This window comes from Antechinus flavipes, chromosome 6 (genome assembly GCF_016432865.1).
Source record: "Antechinus flavipes isolate AdamAnt ecotype Samford, QLD, Australia chromosome 6, AdamAnt_v2, whole genome shotgun sequence".
NCBI lineage: Eukaryota > Metazoa > Chordata > Mammalia > Dasyuromorphia > Dasyuridae > Antechinus > Antechinus flavipes.
Window position 1 is genome coordinate 26,474,732 of NC_067403.1, and position 23,613 is coordinate 26,498,344.

At 36.6% G+C, this 23,613-nt stretch overlaps 1 pseudogene; it reads left to right on the top strand.

Annotated features, from left to right (window-relative positions):
* Positions 1-1,088: 1,088 nt before the first annotated feature.
* Positions 1,089-23,613, top strand: part of LOC127541371 (plakophilin-4-like) — a 108,316-nt pseudogene continuing 85,791 nt past the window's right edge.

Below are 23,613 nucleotides of genomic sequence, written 5' to 3' on the forward strand. Positions count from 1 at the left end.
AAGAGGAATACCCTGGAAGGGAGGGGAAGAAAGAGAAAAAATGGGGGAAATTATTTCACATAACAGAGGATTCACAGAAGAACTTTTACAGGGGAGGAGAAAATGGTAGGGGCAAGCAATGCGTGAATTTCACTTATATATAAGTTGGTTCAAAAAGGGAGTGCATATGTGTATAGGTATGTATGTATGTACAGGCATATATATACACACACACAAGCGTGTGTGTGTGTGTGTGTGTGTGTGTGTGTGTGTGTGTGTGTGTGTGTGTCTGACTTTGGAATGGTACTTTTGACATCTCTCTAATCCTAATACTGAAGATGGCATCTTGGAAGTCACTGCCCAGCAAAAACACCCACTTGGGAGGGAAGACCTTTCCCAACCGCATGATCATAAATGTGAGTGAAGGCACTAGAAGGACATCAGTGAGAACAAGAGCTCTGTCCTCTGTGCACTGCTTTTGAACAGGCAAGATATACCCTCTCCTCCATTGGTCAGGCTGGTACCGAGATTTGCTTCCCCTACAAAGGGAAGGACTCCCACTTCTCTTACCCAGCCCATTTTGGCAAATCTGGATGCCAACCTTTTCCATGGCATGCTGGACCCTGTGGAAAATGCTCGATAAATCACAGACTCGGGCGTCATTGTGGTGGATGGTTCTGCTCAGATCCCCCAAACCCAGAAGCTTCCACAAAACGTCTCCAATGGCAAGCCCAACAAGAGTATTGATCCTGATCAAGATTTGGAGCTTCCTAGAGTGCAACTGTCCTGGTTGCCATTTTGCCTAAAGCTAAATCTGAGAATTGCTGATGTTGGATTTTATTCCTCTTTTCCTTAGAATTAGTTGAAACTGCTGGTGTTGTGACAAATCTGGTCAAATATATATCACCTCCCCACTGAGCAGACACGGGCCTTTGTCACATATTCAGAAAAGCAACCTGCATGGTTTATTCAGGTTTATGAGGTGAGAGAGCTGTGGCAAATGACAGCAATTTGCTGGGCAAGTTTGAGTTCTCAGAACTCCCCCAGCACTCAGGGTGCTCCTCAGATTGATATCACTGTAAATGGCATCCCCTATATTTTTTCGATAGATGACAGGCAAGGAGAACAAAGTCACCATTGCCAACGTCAAAGGCTGTTTGAGCAGAGGAGACATTGAGCACGTGGTCCAAGTGGATGAGCAAAACCAGGCTGAAGATGAGAAGCAGAGAGACAAGATGTTCTCTTTAATCTCATACAATCCACATGAAGGCCACAGAGAAGAAGAAAATTAGCAAAGCACAATTGGTGATGAAGACAAACAGAAGATCCTTGACAAATGCAATGAAATAATCAGCTGGCTGGATAAGAACCAGAGAAGGAAGAATCTGATCACCTTCGGAAAGAACTGGAGAAGGTGTAGCCCCAACATTATGAAGCCATACCAAGGGGCAGGGGGCATCCTAGAAGCCACAGCTGCAAGATTGCCAGCGGGGAGCAGCTCTGGCTGAAGGTGCTTTTTCTGGACCCACCGTGAAAGAGGCTGACTAAATCCACCAGAAGAAAGAGCATTCCACACAGCTTTCCAGAAAGTGAAGGACCCAAATTCACAGCCAAGGCAGTAGCAGTTTGACTGTAACAGTTAGGCTACTGTGTAAATCTGGGCATGCTGAATATCTAAATGTGTGTAGAGGGAGAGAAATGAACAGTATTGCACTTTATCAGTACTGCAAATAAGTGGAGATGCAATTCTTGTCCTAGAGAATAAACTCTCTTTAAACTAGGTACTATAAAAATGAATATTTAAAAATTATATGAAGTGGGGAATATTTAATGACATAAATATAATTTGAAAATAAATTAAAAGCTATTGTTTTTCTTTTAGAATGAGTTCACTCCATTTGATTCATAAACTAAACTACAGTGAAAATACATTCTTGCATCTTATTGCTCAATAGGCAATCTCTACAGTAAAATTAGTTCACTAAAACAGTGCCTTTCACCCATGTTCAAATTTTACAAAAGCGAAATACTCTGGCTAGTTGCACCAGATGTAACTGCTGTGTTTAGCCTATTGTCAATTAATATATAGATGATGAACAGAAAATAAAACTACATCAAGAAAGTCATTGTGTTTATTATTCTAGTGGTCACTCTACTACTAGAGTATAATTCAAAATAATAAACCCTCCAAACAGGTTGTTATACACTCCCAGTCACTGTACAAGTCTGTAGGGTATCTACATTTTAGAAAAAAAACTAAAGAGGCAAATCGAACTCACAGAAATGCACAGCTGATGTTTATGAAGCAGAAATATCTGCAAATAAACTAGAATGAAAGAAATTCATATTTCTAGGGATATTTTAAGTTCAACCAAGTTTCAGATTCAGGCCTTATAACTTAAAATCACATATTCTTTCTATTCTACCCCACCTTCCCATATAATGAACACTGTATTTGTCTAAGGACCTTGAGGAAGAAGGAAATATGATTGCCCAACAGTGAAACGCAGTCTTACTATTATTTTCTTTTTATTTTAGTGCTTCCCTAGTCCAGTAGTTTGTAATTTCAGTCGTAGGAGTACACACAGATCTAGATTGAGAAGGGATCTCAGAAGTCATTTAGTCCAAAAATACCTATTTTTTAGATGAAGAAATGAACCTTTGGAAGATGAAAAAATTTGACCAACATCATAGAGGTAATAATTAAATGTCAGGGTCAGTCTATGAATCTTGTCCTTTAACTTTAAATTGAGTGCTCTTTACCCTGAACTTTGCTGTTTTCCATATGCTGCAATATGAATCACAAACTTCTGAAAACTGGTAAATGATCTTTGATCACTTCTGTGGATTAATATTTTTTCCTTGGAGTCAAGCTGGAATAATGTTTTCTGCAATTAGCTAGACTCACCCTCACATAACAAACATGCAATATATGACTGGGTAGACTCAAAAGCTTTTCCAATTTGATAGGACCTCACACTCCTTACAAATCACTTGCTAAAATTTTCCCCAAAAAACATATTGACCCCAGAGCTTAACCCATAAAAGGAGCAACTGAATAATCCATTACTTAAATGTGGGATCAATTGTGTGGTATGGCGAATCCAATTTATAAATACTCAGAGATATCTCAAGAGTAGAAATATTTATTCTTAGCATCTTGCAAGAAGCGAACAGCTCCAGACTGGACTCCAAACCAGTCTAGACAGATTAATTTCCACAGGGATTGAAATGAGTTATATAGTCGTGGCCACAAGAATAATGCTTGGAAGTAACATGAACTTGTTAAATTTTGACTTGAATGTTATGATGGTCAATTTTACAACTGTTTATCCTATTTCATTTCCCAGATAAATTAAATCTCAATCTACCTTAGTTAATGATTTTTATAAGAAACCATATAATCCTCCTCGCAAAGAGATTTGTTTAGAGGTAAATAATCCATTAAAGTAGGATAACCAAGGAGGCTCAGTTTACCTCAGGCTTCCTCAACAAATAGAGATTACCCAGTTTACAGATTTCTTAGAATGTCTCCAGTTCATTAATTAGTTAGTTTCTTCTAAGAAGTTAAGTAAAGATCCAGGAGATGAGATATTTCTACTAGAGGAGCAGGATTTTGTTCTCCTTTCCAGAGTCTTAATAATTAACAGACCCTTGAAATTGGGTCTGGAATTATCAAGTGAGAGGTTTAAGTTTTGGGATTCTCTTCAAAATGGTTTTCTTGGGAAGTCCTCAGTTTCCCGCTACACACATCAATGAACAAATTACTCTTCTCTCTCTTGGAACTAGTTGTGTCCTTAGTTTCTCTGTTGATTCTTGCTAATACATTAGTCCAGGTACTAGAATTAAAACTAATGGTGAAGCAGAAGTAAAATATTAAAATGGGATTCATAAAATTCAATAACTGTACTACTTACAGCTCCAAAAACATCTCCTAAACTTCCTGTCCCTGTGCTCTGTTCATGTTGATTCATCTAATTTTTTGTTGTTGTTTTTTTTTTCTTATTTAAATTATCAGAAATCTATTATCTCTTCTTGTTACTGTGGATCCCATAGAAAAGCAAAAGAGAAAAAAATTAATTCTTTGTAACAAATATGTATAATCAAGTAAAATATATCCACTATTCATTATAAATCCTTAAATTCATTAATGCTCTGTGTGTATGTGTGCCGGGGTGTGTGTGTGTGTGTGTGTGTGTGTGTGTGTGTGTGTGTGATACACATAAATTAGATCTACCACCTCTCTGACAGGAGGTTGATAGTATGTTTCTTTTAGAGTCATGGATTGTTATTGCATCAATCATAGTTTTTATAGATTTCAAAGTTATTTGTTTTTACAATGTTGATGTTTTTATATAAATTTGTTGCCTAGTTCTGCACATTTCTGCAATTCTTCATCCCCTTGTAAAATTCTTTAAAAGTGTCCACTTTATAATATTGATGTTATAGTGCCCATTGTTCTTCTGATTCTGCCTATTTCATTTTGCATAAGTTCATATAAGTCTTTGCCAATTCAGTCATTATTCAGTTGATGGGCATCCTTATAGTTCCATGCTTTTTGACCACAATGAAAAAAAGCTGCTATAAGTATTTTTGTTCATATGAAACCTTTTCCTATTTATTTGATTTCTTAGCTGAGTCATAATTCCAAATTATTTTTTAGAATGGTTATTCTTATTCCTCTTCCTGTAATAACCTTTCTATCTTTATCAATTTAAATCTTATTTATCCTTCAAAGTATAGTTCAGATATTTTGAAATTTTTCTACATTCCTTCAAGTACTGTGCATTAGGAGGTAAAGAGATTCATTTTTCTTCTTATGAGGCAAAGCAACATTTTATCTATACCACTCAAATCCAACTACTTTAAGTTATATGATGTTAAATAATTATCAAGATTAGCAATTGCACTGCATACTAAAGCCAAGGATAAACTTGAACCTAGAAGAGAAAAAAATGAAAGACAAGTAGAAGTTTTCTCTCCCATTAAGACTACGTAGTCTCTAACATAAAGGAAATTGAACAAATTATTTCTTTCTTCTTAAAATTTCTATTGTTTTTCATTATATTTTCTATATGGCCTATGAAGATGAGGAGGTATTGGTGTTTGAATGTTTACCTAATGATAATCTGCTACACAGAAAGAATACACTGTTAAGAAGAATAGATCCCTGTAATATTATAGTAAGATTTTCCAAGTTGGTATTGAACCATCAACAATTACTTTAGGGGGTTGGCCACCCAATCAGTTTTAAATCATTGGTCCATGTATCTCAAGTCTGTATATAGGAAAAGCTTGTGAGATTTTGTCAAATATGTTGCTAACATCTATGTAAACTAGATCTAGAAATCCAATAATCCTGTATGAAAAAAGAAACAAACTTAGTCTATTACGTGTCTTCTCTGTGACTTACTTTCCAAATATGGACCAAGGGCAGTGGAATGAATGATAAAGAAGGTATTTCCAGGTTTAAATCTTGGGATCCTATAGTAGTACATAAAACAATTGACTTGGAATCAGGAAGACCTGGATATGAATCCTTCCCCATATGGTTACTAACTGTATGGTTCTGGAAAAGTCACTTAATCTCTCTGGGCCTCAGTTTCCTCAACTGGAAAATGAAGAGACTGAACATAATAATATCCAAGGCCCCTTCCAGTTCTAACTCTATAATCCTATGAATACTACTTACCTCATAGCATGATTGGACTGAGGACTTAAGTATAAATTCCACCCCAAATGTGCCCCCGACCAATACAAGTGCAATTTAATTTTTAAAAAATCCTTCCCAGAACTTCTTTCTCTTGTCAGTCTCATTCACTTCCTCTTCTTTACACTGCTGCCACTCTGTTGTCTATGTTTCACTGTGTGTCCTTTAGTAAAGGGAATAATGATATTTCTATCTTATCTACTGAGAACAGATTCCATCCCAACTATACTTTCTAGAAAAAACTGAATCGCTAACTCAGGCAGCCTGTCATTTCTATGCCAACTGCACTGCTGAAAAGCCTTCTGTTCCCTAAACGAGCTTGATGGAATCCAGATTTCCTGAGAGATTTGGTATCTAACTGGAAAAGAATTCATAAGCTTTAAATCAGAAAACTTGGTGTGCTGGAACTGTAGTATATTAAAATATTAATCTTGCTTGGAGTTCAATACAAAAGGAACAAAACAAGTGATTTAGTCCAAGCCCCAATCACATTAAGGCTGCCAAAGCAGTTATTACTTTGCTTTGTCAGTCTCTAGTTAATAAAAGTTATGAAAGACATACATTTCCATTTTCCCAGGTGTCTGAGAACTTCTTAATACCATATCCTCCATGCATCATAAAAACAGGTTAATATTTTTAAAACATCTCTCATTTTGTTACCAATTATTTCTTGGTATTACCATCTTAGAAAAATAACCATTAAATGTTCTCATTTCTGTACTTGAGAAATGTTCCTACACTGTGGAACATTGGTCAGTATCACGCTGTACTTTTTGATCTTAGCTGGATAGAAATTATGTAGGTACCCATGTCCCCATATAACTCAGTGTCAAAAATCCAAAAGAACTTTTAATTGAAGTCATCGGTTCATTTTGTTGAGCATTAAAACAAAACAGCTTTATTCCTTGACTTTTGTATTGAACTGTTGATGAAATTAATAGACATATTTAAATATGATATACTGAGGCCTCACCACTAAGGCAAGTTTTGTGGGACCCCCCAAACTATTTGGAAAAAGGTAAAATGTTAATGGGTGACAGTTTAACAAAAATGACAGGTTTTTCAGGGCTTTCTTAGAATCTACAAGGCTAAAATATCTAACATATTCAGAGCCATTTGCACTAACTCTAAGCTTCAAAAATAACAAAAAAACAGTAGGGCTACAGTCTAGCACATCTAGAGTTTTCTGATTTCACATTCACAGAGTTCTATAACCTTTTTTTTTTTTTGCCACCAAAATTCATTTACCCAGCCCCAATATCATACCTAATCATCATTTTCAAATTTCCATCAAGATGCTAAACTCTTCTACCTAAAATATTTCACCAGCTCAAAATTAGCATGCCCCAAATTGAATTCAACGTTTTCTCCATTTTACAGCAGCCCTCCTATCAGGACCATGGTCACCAGTTTGATTAGACTGAGAAACATCTTGTTCAGCACTAAGCAATGGACAGCACCAAAACGTTAATAAGCTGTGCATGGCCCCATTGCCCTTAAAGCATAATGTAGGAATGCTATGACAAAGAATATTTAAGGAAGAATGAAGGTTCTTACTAGGACCAGTAATTAGACAGGCCCATTCACTAAATGAGAGGTAAATCCAGAGTAGTCTCTTCAGTGGGATACATGTGCTTCACTGTTTGCATAGCCTGAGCAGCATTCTTGTCCTAGGTAATACTTCCTGTCTATTTCTTGGTATAGCAACCTGAAGGAAAGTAGCTTGAAGAGATGTTTGTGCTCTTTGTCCTTTCTCTGACTCTCTGGAATACTGTATGTCACATTTTATATGGTTTTCCTATGATAAAGACTCAGCTTTCTGGTAAGAGTTAAAAGGTAAAGTCCAGATCTGCACTGGTTCTAAATATCTACCTCTTCTTAAGAGCTTGTTTTGAAATAGACACAATATATTTCTTTTATGTTTTGTTGTAGTAAGAAAACTACCAGCTTCCTAATAATTCTCATTCTACTTTTCTCCTATGCATCAATTCATGTCCATTTTTTTTTGTTTACCATACTTTTATAATTCATTTCCCTTTTTCTACCAACATTGTCACTGGACTAAATCAACATTTCATCATCTCTCACTTGGAAGGAAGGTGGGAATAAATATTTATATAATACCTACCATGTATGAGGAGCTATGGGAGGTACTTCAGAAATATAAGCTAATTGGTTTTTTCCAACACCCTGAAAGGTGTCATTATTATCTCTATTTCACAGTTGAGGAAACTAAGGTGAATAGATTAAATGACTGTCTAGGAGGGTCACACAGCCAGTAACTGTCTGAGGTCCATTCTGAACTCAGATCTTTGACTGCAAAGTATTCTCTCGACTGCACGAGCTAGCTGCTGAAAAACTATAATACCTTTGTAAATGGCTATCTCTGCTTTTCCTCTCCAATTTCTCCTTAATACAAACACCAGAATCATCTTCCTAAATCAAATGCCTAACCTTGTCATTCCTTTACTAAAATATATCTATAGCTTCCCTATTGCCTATAATACAAAATTCAAACTCCTTAGCCTGGCCTATGATGCCCTTCATATCTTTTTCCAATTTTCCTTTATAGCTTCATTTCATAATTCTCAACCTTTTCCTCCTTTTATGCATGTTACTTCAACAAAAATAGCCCATTAGTCATTTTCTAATCTCCTGCCTTCTCTTTCCTTGTTGAATTCATGAAAACTACATTCCATACCTTAAATGCAGTCTTCTTCCACCTCAGCTTTTTAAAAATTCTTATTTTTCCCTTAAAGATTCAAATAAGGAATTATCCCCACAAAGCTTGGTTTTTTTTTTTTAGTTTTCTTACCACCTCTTAATACTGATCTCCCCATCTTTATATATTTTCAGAATAATTTCTCTAAATTTTTTCTCTTATCATATTTTTACCTTGTATTACTTTTATTGGTATTTGCCATATTCCTCAATAGACTGAAGGCCAGAGCATGTTTTTTTTTTCATTTTTGTATTTTCTGGACCTAGTCGAAGGTTTTTTTTTTTTTTTTTTTGCACAGAATTGATAAGCAGAAGATAGTAGAGAGCAACTCAGTGAATACTGTAACTAGAAATTAGCCAAGACACACAACAGAACTAATGTAGCACAACCTCAGTATTATGTTAAATGTATAACAACTGACTCTCTAAAGAGGCATGATATACTTTAAATCTGATTTATCAGCCAAACCCTCATTTGCAGTGTTTGCTGATTTATAATTCATCTCCCTTTTTCTACCAACATTGTAAATGCTCATACTAAAATTTTATCAGGAGCCAAGACAAATTGGTCCTAGAATACCCTTATACCCCAAGCAGAGGAGAAATATACAACATCTGGCAGAAACTGGAGGATGAGTGGAAAGCAACAAAGAACTGCACAATGGCATTACTGGAAAAGCATGGGCAATGCTAAAGTGTTATAATATTTCTGATTTGCTCTGGCCACATTTGCACTGTGACTAATGTTCGGATGGATATACTGTCCAGTTGTGTACTTAGGGCTTGTTCCCAATGTATTTCTATTCATCCCTATTCCCTGTGCACACATTTTGCTGCAGATGGGTTCTTATATTTATATTTCCTGGTCACACATGTTCTCCGCATATGTGTAAGTCCATGCATTAGTAGGGTGGCAATCTGTGAGTTACTGTGTCCTATTTGGATATGAAAGGTTCTTTTCTTTTCAATTAATTCTCCCCCTCCCCCTTTTTAACTTTGAAACGTGTTCACTTTAGCTAAACAGAATGTCATTGAGAAATCATAAGCTTTAGTTTGGAATACCTACAATGTGACTTAAATCTGGAATAGACTTAAGAAGATTTGTATGTGAGAGAGACCCTGTTCTCTGGAATTATGACTGATTAATTTTCCATCTGGGACCTCACCATTGTAAGGTTAAAGACATGAATGTGGTGATATTTTTCTTCAGAAAGAATTTGTCTATTAAATTCTATTGCTGGTGAAGATTTTACTGTTTCTCTGTCACCCAAAAAGAAGAAATTACATTCATTGACTGTTTGAACTTCAACTAAATTACCCACAATCATTGGACTCTGCCCATTATTTCAGATATCCTGAAAAAGATGCAGGGAATCTTCATTTAAAAAAAAAACATTTGGAGGCAATGGAAATAGAATACTCATGTAATAATCAAGGACAAAAATATTTAGGGGACAGCATCTCACACTTCCCTGTGGTTGGAGAATAGAAGGAAGGTAGGATATGGAATCTGTGTAACAGATGATTCTCTTCCTTTGCCCTACATGTGTGCATATGGATTTTCTCTGAATGTCTTTGACATCATTTTCTTTACTATGTTTCACCAAATGTACATGCTAGTTTTCCCCAAGTCCACTTGTACCAAATTACATGTATGCAACTTGGCAGAATCTATTTGTATCTGAACCACGCCATTAGCACTGCTATGTTGATATTATCCCCCAGCAATAAAACAGACATTATTCAGTGACTGATATCTATATGGTGATGAAGGCTCTCCATTCTATAGAGAATATGCTTTAGTAAGATAGACATTAAGACCTCAAATCCTCAGGGGAGCACAATGTCTTATCCGATTGGATCAAAACAATTTGTATCTGATGTGTCACTTCTTGTCATCATTGTAGCATCTTACAGTATAATTACAAGGCATGTCATTGGTTTGGACTTAGATATTTTGTATTTATGATCAATTTTAAGTCACCACAAAATGAATAAAACTCATGTACAACTATCATATATCATTCTCATATACAAACTAAAATTTAATAGCTTGCCAAATTCACTGATACGATAAGAAAAAAATGTTTCTTCTCCCTGTTAATCGCCTTACAATCTCAATTTTTCAAGCTCCACCACTTTTTTACACTTTCCTGGTTATAATTATTTGCAAGAAACATTAAGCAAGTATAATAAGAAGGATATTTAGCTTCCAAAATTTAGTTTATTCTATGACAAATAAGTAGGGCCTACTATTGTCCCACAAAAATTTGTTTTGTTTTGTTTTGTTTTTAATAGGTTTTTGTACTTTTATTTTTGTTGCTGTTGTAATACTTGCTACATTTTGAGGAAAAAAAAGACCTATTGTCTTTGAAGAATTTATTTAGCCATTCAATGATAGAATATTCCTTGTAGAAATTTATAGATGTGCATTTAGAGTTAAATGTTGCCAGGAAAAAATCATGAATAATTTGGTATGGAACTATAATACCCAATTGGCATATAGGAATTGTAACTTTTGTGTCCTTAAAACATAATCTACATAAAAAAATATGGATATTATTGGTTCTTCTTTTCAGACGGCATCAATGGCATTACAAGATGATCTCTAGACTTACATGGGAATAATTACATTTGAGGAAGACTCATACAATATCATCAACTTCACTTTCTCTTCCAAGTCACTGAAGTCCAGTGTCAAGACAAAGGTCAGTATGACTGACTCAGAACGCATGTCTTTGATGTCTAAGCAGTCTCTAAGATATTCCACACCTGCCTCATAATAATACTTCATGGACACTGGAACAAATTTTTCCACAAGAGAAATCTTCATAAGCTTAGAGTAGACACTCCCCAACTCACCAATGAGCTTGAGGTCTGGTTGTTACTCTGACCCTAGTTTAGTGCATCTACCAAGATGGTACTATGCTACAGTTTCTTATCTTAAATCCTCACCATAATTTACTATGGGAAAATTGAATCTGTATAATCACTGAAGAAAATACTCATTTCTGGAAAAACATTCCATTTATCCAATACTTATTTAAGTAACATGTGCATTGTGCTATTCTAGGCACTAGGTAAGAATCAAAGACAAATATTACATAATTCTTGTTCTTAAATGTTTAATCATATGAAATCAGAATTCTTCCTGTAATACAGAGAGACATATCAGATAAGTTCTATTTGTAAGCATTTTGAACACTTTAAATACATCTGATTAGCTATGATCTTATGGGTAATGAAAAACCATCTATAAGACTGATCTGAGAGCCACAAGAAAAACACTTCTCAAAATCACTCTGTCTTCCAGCTTGCCTTAATGGCACTAGAAACCTCATTTTCCCCAAATCTGATTTTGTCTCTGAAACATCTGGCATTTCTCTTTCTGGATACTGTCTCTTCATTTTTTTTTGACACTGCTCTCTCAACAGTCTCTTCCTATCCACCCAAGAGTTCTCTTCTCAGTATCTTTTTCAGATATTTCATTCATGTCAGATCCAGTAACCTTAGATGTCCTCAAGGACTTTGTCCTTGGCCCTCTTCTCTGCCTATGCTATCTAGCTTAAAAATCTCATCTTCCTCTAAAGGTTCAATTTGCAACCAAATGATTCCCAGGTGTGTGTGTCTGTCTCTCTCTCTCTCTCTCTCTCTCTCTCTCTCTCTCTCTCTCTCTCTCTCTCTCTATATATATATATATATATATATATATATCTCCTGAACTCTAGTCCTATATCTCCGACAGTCTTTTAAACATCTCAAAATGAATGTCCCATAAGCATCTCAAACTCAACATTTCCAAAACAGAACTCATTATCTTTCCCCTAAAACACTCCCTTTTCCCCAACTTCCCTATTTCTATTGAACATGCAATCATCCTCACCATCATTTGGGTTAATAATTTTGGTGTATGTTTGACTTTTCATTCTCCTTGATCTCACATGTCTAATCTGTTGCCAAATTATTGATTTCAGTCAACCAATAACCTATCAATCAACAAATATTTATTATCAACTATGTGGTGGGCCCCACACCAAACACCACCTTTAAAAATCTCCTCTATATTCATATCTTCTTCACTCAATCACAAATTCAAACCTGTTTACTTGGTATCCTTCCTTCAAATCCCTCCATTTTCTAATTCATCCTCCATCCAGTAATAAAATTGACTTTTCCAAAGCATATATATTGCCATACCATTCCCTGCCATGAACTCCAATGGTTCCCTATTATATCTAGGATCAAATATAAACTCTTCTGATTGAATTTTAAAGCTTTTCATAACCTCGTCCTTTCCTGCTTTTCTAGTCTTCCTACATTTCAGTCTCCTCCACACACTTTATACTTCAACAACAACAGGGTTCTTGTAGTCCATCAAAGACAACTTTCCACCTCCTATCTGTGTCTGCACAAGCTGTTCTGCACACCCAGAATATCTTACCACCTTATTTCTGCCTCTTTCCCTGAGTTCCTCCTTCCTACAGGACCCAGCCCAAGTCCCACCTACTTCACAAGGTCTTTCCTGGTCATTCTGGTTGCTAAAGCCCTCTCCTCTCCGAGGGTCTTTATCTACCTGAAGCCCATTTTATTGCTATGTAGTTGTGAAGCTATGAAGCTGCCTCTTCCATTGCTTGAGGACAGCTCTATCTATGGCTTTCTTTGTATCCCTAGAGTCTAGCACCCTGCTGGCACAAAATAAGCACTTAAAATGTTGGCTGACTTGATTTTAAAGAAATCTAAGTATGGCAACTCCCTCTACTGATACAACTCTGCAGTTTTTCCTTAATTTACAGTCTTAGGCAATTGTGTAATTCCCTAACAAGTTAAAGGATCACACAGCTAATAAATCTGTGAGAGACAGGACAGATCTTACTTTGAATCTACTATAATCCTGTACTTTAAATTTCACTTTTTATTGATGCCTTTTGTTTTTATGTCTCCTCTTTTATAATTTTTTACAGTATATACTATCCCTACTCAGAGAGTAATCCATTACAACAAAGAATAAAAAAGAAAAGTAGTTAAGTAAAACTAACCAATTCTAATATCAATTCCAGAATTTTACACACTTAGTCCCCTACCCTACAAAAAGGGATTCTAAGTTTAATGTATTAACTTTAAAGAACTAAATTCACATAGAAAAACGACATATCACAGTGGATTAAAAATTACTTGTTGAACTATCTGAACATTCTTTCCATTCTCATTATAAGAGAACCTGGGCATCCAAAATTCCATATTATGGCAGTGGACCATGAAATGGAAGGAGTTATAGAGAGAGAAGACTGACTTTAAAAGAGGAAGTTAGAGTATGTCAAAGACAAATTTTATTCCTTTACAATACAGTGTCAGTCTCAAACTGGATCTGGCTGCTCATTTAATTGTAAGCAAAGATCGGAAAATACTATTACTAGTATAATACAGTATAATATATCATTAATATAGAGTTCTGTCCATAAATGACTTTAGGGAGAAAATAATCAACCAACAAGCTATTAAAAATGAGTCTGGTTACTAGGAAATAAAATAAAATCTCTGCCATTTCCAGAAGCTAAATGATTCTTCCTGAGTTGATTTTCCAAGTGAGTTAATATATCAGAAGTTCCTCTACCTGATGGTTGTAAAATGACATTTCTTTTTCCAATTTTTTTCTCTCACTCATCTAAGTGAGATTGTCTAGTAATGATGTCTCCTATTTTCCACACTTTTCTTTGACCAGTAAATCCAAGATTTGGCTCACTAGTGCCTCCTATATTTTTTTTTTTTACTATATCTGCCACCACCTTTTCTATATGTCCCTAGTCTATAAGAGATCATATAGAGTTTTTCTTTTTCTTCCTTTTCCTGAAAATGGGCAAAGGTTATATTGCTAATTACTACAGGTGGATGGGAGAGAGTTTACAAAGTGTTTAGTGACCACATCAGTAGATCCTGATCTAGTTTTACACTTACAGAGAGCTAGCTTGTCCTTTGCTTCTCTCTCTGTGTCTCTGTCTCTCTCCATACACACACACACACACACACACACACATACACACATCTGTGTGTGTATGTAGGTATATAAATATATATAGGAATAATATATATGTATAAAGGATTAATATATAAGGAAAACTGAATCACATATAATAACAATGAAAAAATCATACTGCCAATGAGGATTAATGCTAAAATTCAACATTATGCTGCCCTTCTTACTTCTTTTGTCTATATCCCTTCTAGTCCTTTTACTTGTCCTCTTCTTCTAATTTCTATGTTATTTTTGGATGAAAAGTCTGTAGCTACCTCTAATATCTTCATTTCCCTGAGAAGAAAGAGCCTTGGAGATCTCCAGAATTGGCAAGAAACAGGAAAAGAAGGTGGGGCTGTTTGTAAGCACTTTTGTCATCGCTGTGGCTGACAAGGGAATGCTGGGTGCTCCAGGACACAGATGCCTAATAGGAAGTAAACAACCCCCCCCCCCCACAAGAGAACCACAGGCTGCAAAGTGGGGCTGTCACAGTGGATACAGAGAGACGGGAAGGAAGGACCCAGGTGCATGGGAGAGGGAGGGCCCCTACTCAGATTACTCCACAAGAAGTGCAGCTGGAGCAGACTCCAGCCAGCTGCACTCTCTGTTCATCAGCTATTCACGCACTAATGATATTCTGACCTTTTCTTTGCTCCACCTTGCAAAAAGAGGTTTTTGCAGAACAGGGATATTGCGTGATTTCTTGGTCAGGCTCTGGGAACTGCCCTCCAATACAGTCTGAGAACTTCTCCCCAAGGGGCCTGCTTTATAAATCGGGGTACATGGCAATTCACTAGAAATCAACAAATGAAATAGTTGTGCCATCTTTGTGTTCATGGGAAGACTAGACCCATGTGTATGAGTAGGAACTAAGGAACTAGTGATCTATGTGATTTACAGAATTAGAACTAGAGTGGGCTTTCCCTTCAGGATACCCTTGTGCAACCATACTCTTCCTCCCTGCGGCAGTGCTCTGAAGCCATATGTCTGTCTCATGGTCCTCCGCTGATCTTGGTCCTGGACAACACCACCCCAGAGATCTCCATCTCCTTTGGGAAGGTCATTCCTCCCTACAATATGCCTTCCATCTGCTGCTTTCTCCCCCCTCCCCAATCTTTCCTTTCCAGTAGTTAGGGAGGGATGTGTCATGAAGACTAGAACGCTTCTTCTCCTGGCAGACTGCACTTTGGATGGACCGCCCTATTTCCATTAACTAAAATTTCCCTAGGCACCAAAATTCCTAATTAGAACCCTGGTTAGATGTGCTGCTTACTGATTAGAAATGGTCCCAGATTAGGCTAAAAAGACTTTTGTCCAACAGTAGGGGGTCCGAAGCGCCTCTATTTCTAGTCTCAAGAGACAAGAACTAGCCTAATGAAGACAGTATTCTCGCTCACTCAATTTAAATAAACTAGTACTTTACTCTCTGCCTTTTCACCTTAGTAGTTAAAAAACAAAATATATATATGGGTGGGGGAAGGGGAACAAGAATTATTTCTTCTCCTTAGTATTTATAGAATTTAGCAAGATAAATGAAGGGTCAAAAAATAAACCTTGAATTCTGTCTGTGAATAAGATAAAATACTGGCAGCCTTCCCTGCTTCCAGCTCCTCAAGAGAAGACATATTGAGAGCAAGAAGAGAAACCAAAAATAATTCAGTTTTCCAGAGAACAATTTCTTCATCGCTGATAGCTAATTTACTCTAATTTCTGGTGGTAGCACATGCATATGGGAGGGACACTGATAAATTAGAATAAGGAAAGACTAGCAGGATGATGACAGGCCTTGAAATCATATGAAGAATTGTGGAAAGAAGAGAAGATATATAGACTGAAATAAACAAGACTGAGGAAATCACTGTGATCTATTATGACTGTATTTAAATATCTGGAGTACTTTTAAATGGAAGAATCTAGATGTGTTTGTATAGCTTCATAAATGGTACCAGGACAAATGGATGGAAGCAACAGTGATTTTGGCTCAATATATGAAAGATCTTTCTAATAACTAAATTATAAGTGACAGAGATAATATGTGAATTTATATATTCTACTACATCATACCACTTGTAAAGCAGGTTATGAATGAGATTTCACAGTACCAGGCACATAGTAGGGGTTTAATATATGCTTTTTCCCTTACTCTTACTCTTCAGGTAACAGCTGACAAACTGGCAAACATTTCTATATTGCTGAGATTATAAGCTCCTCAAGGACAGAAACTGTTTTTGCCTCTTTTTTGTATCCCCAGCATTTAGACAGTGCCTTGCACATAGTAAGTGCTTAATAAATGCTTATTAATTGATTGCTTTAAAATTTTGCAATGTATTTTACACATACAATCTCCTTTGATTTCTGAACTCCCTTTATCATTGAATTCTGTTTCTGTAATTCTAGATTCAATTTAGTAAGTATTTATTAAATATCTGTTATAGCAAATTGCATTTTACAGATGAACAAACTGAAGCACAGAAAAACCAAGAGATTTATCTAATAAGATATAGTATTTGAAACCAGATCCTCTGATATCAAATCCAGTGTCGAAAGATGTGTGTTTCCTATTTGTACTTTTTTTTTTTCCTCCATTAGCGTGGGAGAGAAGGGATTATTTTTTTCATTTCTGTGTATATCTAGAACTTAATAAATGTTAGGTACATTATAGATACTTACTAAACTTTTATAGAGTGACTGAGTGACTAGTTTTTTAAGGTCTTCAAAACCTGACCCCTTACTACCTTTCTAATCTTAATTCTCCATACATCCTATGATCATCATATCTTATCATCATCAATCATCTTCTTACTATTCCTTGCACCTAAGACTCCCATCTCTTCACTTAACTTTTTGCTAGCTATCCTGCATGCAAGAAATTCACTCCATCTTCACCTTCCCCTACTGGCTTCCATGATTTCCCTTAAGCCTTGGCTAAAATCCCTTCTCATGCAAAAAGCCATTTCTGGCCCCCCATAATTTTAGTTCCTGCCCTCTGTGATTTTTTTCCAACTTATCCTGTATATATCTTATCTGTATGTTGTCTCCCCTATCACATTATGATCTTCTCGAGAGCAGGGAATATCCTTGTTTTTCTTTATATACTGATGACTTAGCATTTCACATGGTACATAGTGCATGGTGTCTTGACTTCTATAGCTTCCTGGGTGACATCAACAACTGATGAAACCCATAGAGAATTCTGAGAATTTTTCTTTCCAAAGAGAAGAAGCAGTCAGATGGTAACTCACTTAACCCAAAGCAGGAAATGAAGACAATCCTGCTCTTGAGGAGCTTATCCTCTACTTAGAACATGTAAACACATGTGATTATACATGTATGTGCATTTTATGTCTATGTGTGTATATGCAATTTCAGTTGAGTAATATTAATGTTACAATTAAATGAAATTCAATAAGTATTTATTAAGTACTGGCTATGTATAATGTCCTCTATTAGATTGATGCTTTCAAGAGTTCAAAGGTGGGGCAAAATCACTAAAGCCTGAGGTAGTCAAAGAATATTTCTGGAGGACATGGGACCTGAGGTAGTTTTTGAAAGAAGGAACAATCTTTAAATAAACAAAGAAGAGGAGAAAGAGCATTTATTCCAGGGAGGGAAACAACAGCAATAAAAGTGCTATTATCATAGAACATTGATTTACAAGAAGCAGTGAATAGAAATACAGACAGTGATAAGACTAGAAAAATCAAGGTGGAAAGGAAATTATGGGAGTCACTCCAAAACTATAAGAAGTCTCTGTGACCCATGATCTCCCCTGGAATACAGAAGAGCAAAAGCAGGGTTCTGCAAGGCCAAGAGAAAGTCTCAGGAAATACTTTTCAACATGTGTGTGAATTCTTGATTGGGAACCAATGCCAGTAGTGACTGCCCAGAGGATGATAGAGCAGCAATCAGAGTAGTAGAAAGACAATAAGAGAATAATCTGAAAATCAGTATTGAAGATGTTTTTTCAAAGAGGAGAAAGTTTCTATGTCTTGCTGGTTAGGCACATTCAACATATTGTCCAGCATTGTGTTTCCTACAATAATATAGATAACTAAGATATTTTCACCATTAAATGTTTATCATTCAAAATATTTCTTCACGTGCCACATTAAAGGGCCTATTCTTTGTCACTGCTAGCAAAGTACTGCCACATGAGCTGGAAGTTTGTTGGAATTCCAAGATTATTCACATTGTGATGAGGAGGAGGGAGAATTAGAGCAACATCTGCTGCCTCTCCATGGTCCATTGCATAGGACCATAAAAATGTAAAATGTTATGGGTTTTGGGGTTTTTTTTTTTTTGGTAAATGAACAACCAGTCCCACAGGAGTCAGTGAAGGGAGGAGACAGACTTTCATCTAAACCACAGAATCATTTCAAAGCTAATTAGAAGCCATGACTATGGAAAAGAAAATTTAAATGACGTGTTTCAGAGCAAGGAAAGAATGAGTTGGCAGACTGCGTGCCATCTACTGCCAAGCTATAGTGTGCAGCCTAACAATACTTATTCAGCAAAGCACAGACAAAGGACTGCTAAGGAAAGCTGTAATTAGATTCATTGATTATTAAAGGTAAGGATCCCTAAGAGATAGTCCAAATGAACTCTCCCATGGGACAGATAAAGACCGGCAGTCCAAGGGGAGGAGAAGTGATCTGCCCATGCTCCATCAGCGGAGCAGGGCAGAGTGAAGTCCTCTGGCTCCAAACTGAGGATTCTCAGCCACGTAAGCAGGCATTTATCTGAATCCATTCAGCCAGGGTAGAGATGGGATTCGAAGATAGGTCTCTTTCTATCATAGCCTGGCTGCCTTGGTCTTTGTAAAATGATTCTTTGGGTTGTCCACTTATCACTGCTGGGTTTTTGCTTGATGGTTTCCTCTAAGACACGAAATGGAAATGTTTGCATAATTGAAAACCCTTATTTATTTATCAAAGCACTGTTACCAAACTTACTTCTCAACTAAGAAAGGATTAGAAGCAACAGACTAGGAAAGAAGTGACAAGAAACTTAAGTTAACAAATAAACAAGCCTTCATTAGGCGCCTACCATATGGCAAGGATTGTGCTAACCCTGAGTAAACAAGACACATGGAGATCAGTATTTTTTTCAACATGAAGGAGCCACAAGTTGAGACAAAATCGGGCCTGTGTAGGAAACCTGGACGTTTTCTAGGACTACAGTACAGACTTTATCAAAGGTCTTTCCAGAAATGCCAACAGCAGGCAATAAATCAAAGAACATCCTCCTAGAGGTTGATGGGCAGGGCTTCTTGGACTTTTTCCACTTGTAACCCCTTTTCACCTGAGAAATGTTTATATGACCCCAAGAACACAGACATATAAAAGAAATATACAAAGCAAACATTTAATAATAAGAAATCATAATTTCACAACCCCACATTCAGTTACGAGACCCCATATGGGATCACAGAACACAGTTTAAGAAGCTGGGCTGTAGAGAAAGAACCTAGAATAGAAGAATGTTGGGAAACCATATGGATATTTTTTAACATGAGTTCAAAGAAATAAAAATCAAGGAACAATTGCTCTGCTCTTCTCAAGGAGTCATTAGCTCACTGGGTTGAATAAGTCACCCTGTATATAAATTTTTTGAACATGCTCAAGACAATTTAAGCATCTGGTTTCCAGAACTCTTGTCTGACTTTGGTTATAGAATAATAGGTTCATAACTACAGAGTTGGAAGTACCCATTTAGTCCAACCCGCTCATTTTAAGAGTGAGGAAATGAAGTCTGGAGAGACTGAATGACTTATTCAACATCCCACAATGGAGAGGAGAAAAGCTGAGAGTCAAAGCCAGTTATCTTGCTCCAAACTGAGCTTTTTTTTTTTTTTTAAATCCATCACACACTTCTTCTGGCCTATAAACCTGGATTTCACTTGGCACAAAGTCTGGCATTATTTGGCACTTACTGAGTGCTCGCTGACTGACTGACTGACTGAATGCTCTCTGTGATTCCAGCCACTAACCTGTTGGAATCCTTACTAACTGCTAACTAATTAGAGTTGATCTAATCTTACAAGAAGTTGTTTTGGCCAGAACCTGAAACAAGGTACTAAGTAGAACTAATCAAGACAAGGCTTGTGTTCCCACCTTTACTCATTGGAGTCCACAAGTATGCTAGCTTCACAAAGTACACTTTCTAACTTCAAGAGAGTCCACACCTTAAAGCTCTTTGGGCCAGAGAGCACTATGGGAGAAAACCCATAATCCCATTCTTTCAGAAGGTTCACATATAAGGCGAGACAGCCATTCCAGAATACATTTTTTCCTCTTGGCTGGCTGATCGTGCTGGACTCGAGAGGAACGACACTTTGACGGATTTCAGTGGAGCTACGCCAGAAGCCCTCTCTCCGCGGCAAGTTGGTGGCTGGGCTCCCCAGAAGGAGATAAGAGAGACCTTCCATCTCTGTCTTGGTTGGAGGCAGAAGAAAGCAGAGGCAGAGGCTGAAGGACAGAACCTTTGGATTTGGAGACATCCGAAGGGCTCCAAGCCTCTAAACCGGCTGTGCCTTTAAGAACTAACTCCAACATTTGAACTCTTAACACTAACCCATGGATAGTAAAGCCTCAAAATTTTTGGCAACATGATCCAGTGTCTCGCACATCTTTTTTTTCAGGCTGTTCTTCTCTTCATCCTTAATTTCTGTAGCTTGTTCTTTCTCAGTTGAACAGGAAATGTTCTGCTCATCCTTTCTATGTGTATTTCAAGTACCATTTCTGTAGCAGAAATAAAACCATTCCCATCTCACCAATCCTACATGTACATTGAAGAAAAGTTCTTTCTCCCCGCCCCCGTTTTTTTTTTTTTTTGGTTTTTTTTTTGTGGAGGCATCTGGGGTTAAGGGACTTTGCCCCGGATCACACAGCTAGGAAGTGTTAAGTGTCTGAGGTCACATTTGGACTCAAGTCCTCCTATTTTGGGGCCAGTGCTTCAGCCACTGTACCATCTTGTTGCCCCTGAAGATAAGTTCTATACAGGCAGCTATTGTTTCATCTTTGACAGTCCCAGTTCCCAGTAGACTGTCAGACATATAAGAAGCACTTCTTCTGAATATTTATCGATTGATGTGTTTGAAGGGTACTATAGTATCTATCTGAGAACAAATCTCTTACTATTCTCTGCCAAAAAAAGAGAACAATTCCTCCTATTCATTAGCCCCCTGGACAAAGGTAGATTTATTTACTTATGTGTTTATAAACAAAAAGCTGGTATTAAAATTTTCACCTAAATTCAAACCAATTCCAATAGACGTGTGATGGAGAGAACCATCTGCATCCAGAAAGGGACTGTCAGGACTGAATGTGGTTCACAACATAATATTTTCAATTTTTTAGTTGTTTGCTTGCTTTTTTTTCCTTTCCCATTTTTTTCCTTTTTGATCTGATTTTTCTTGTACAGCATGATAAATGTGGAAAAATGTATAGAAGAACTGCACATGCTTAATTTATATTGGATTACTGGCTGTCTAGGGGAGGGAAGGGAGAGAAAGAGGGAGAAAAATTTGGAACGCAAGGTTTTGCAAGGCTGAATTGTTGAAAACTATCTTTTCATGTGTTTTGAAAAATAAAAAGCTATTTTTTATTCTTACCTAGAAGATAATCCACATATTAGTATGAATTAATTTATTTTTTGTTTTGCTGGGGGGAGTTGTTTTTATTACTGTGGGAGGGTTTTTTTGGTGGGGAGGTTGGAAGGGCATTAGGGAAGAGCAGTATTCTGAGAGGACTGGACATAATAAGTAAGCATTAATAAAGCAAGGTATTTAGAAAAATTCTATAATACTGGATATTATAGGCATAGAAAAGCATAAAATTATCTAGTGCTTTAAGTGAAAGTAAAGAACTACTAAAGCCAAAATTTCATATTTCTGCCTCACAGTGGCCATGTTCATTATGTTCTCTTTCCTTATAGGTACTGTTTCCAAAGTTTCAGAGTTATTTAAACCCTCTCCAGATAAAGTTGTCTTACTGAACTTTACCAATAGAGATCAACCTTGTAATGTATGCAACAAAGATTGTCCTGGAATCTTTAGGAAGTGGAGTCAAATTTGCTCTGATCATAAGATAGTTGTTAGGAAAAATCTATAACATGGGGAACCTATGAAGTGAGAACTCCTCAAAGGGCAGGACAGTGGCAAAAAGTTAAAGAGAAGGAAATTCTAGCAACCCCAGAGGTAATGAATGCTCCACCACTGCAGGTCATCATTTAGAGAGATTAGATGCTCACCTAGTCTTCAAGTATAGGTTGGGTACTACAATACAAACTAATAACTGGGAATTCTGCATTTTATAGCAATCTCCTTTAATAGCCCAGGGGGACACTGCAAATCTTTTTTTTTTTCCAAGTCATAAAAAAAAAAAAAAACTTAGCTGTCCTTTTTCTGAATGAGCCAGTTCCGAGACACTTAAAGCCAGCTGAAGTGTGCTATTACTTTGTCTTCTTTCACCTTTCTTTGAATTCTTAGGGTATTCAATTTTGCGAGAAGAATGAAGCATGGTATATTTTGTGCTGGCATTGGTGCCAGGGGGGCATATTTGATGATCTGATTCATTGCTCCCATCATCAAACTCTTCACCAATAGTTCTTGTACATTTTCCCCAACAGCATGAAATTTCCAACTCAAATTCATAAAATGTTTTCTAAATGAATAGTATAATATTGACCTCTATTTGAATCACTCGTGAGGAAAAATTCAGACACCATTTGGCAAGAGAGCCATGCATAATTCTCAGAAACAGATCAAAACTTGTACAAAAATTAAAAACCCATCAGCCGTAGAAATAGAGCTAGAGGCTACACACATCAGTGATGTGGAGGATTTGTCTGAAAAACAATGTTTTCAATAAAATCATAGCCAAAAGCCAGAGTACTAAATCTAAATATTTGGATTCGCTGTGCCTATTAATCCTATATACATCACTAACACTAATCATACTATATTAAAACACTGGGTCAGAAAAAGGAATGATTCATTGAACCAATGGTATGGAAGATGAATTACATTTATTATAGCAATGAAAGTAGAAAAATATTACTTTACACTCCAAAAGTTCCATTTTCTCAGTAGAACCTATTATCATTGATATCTGTATGGCTTTTCTTCCAAGTACTAAAACAAAGCCTGTTCGGTCCAACTTGAACCACTGGTCTATCGTTACTGAATGATAGA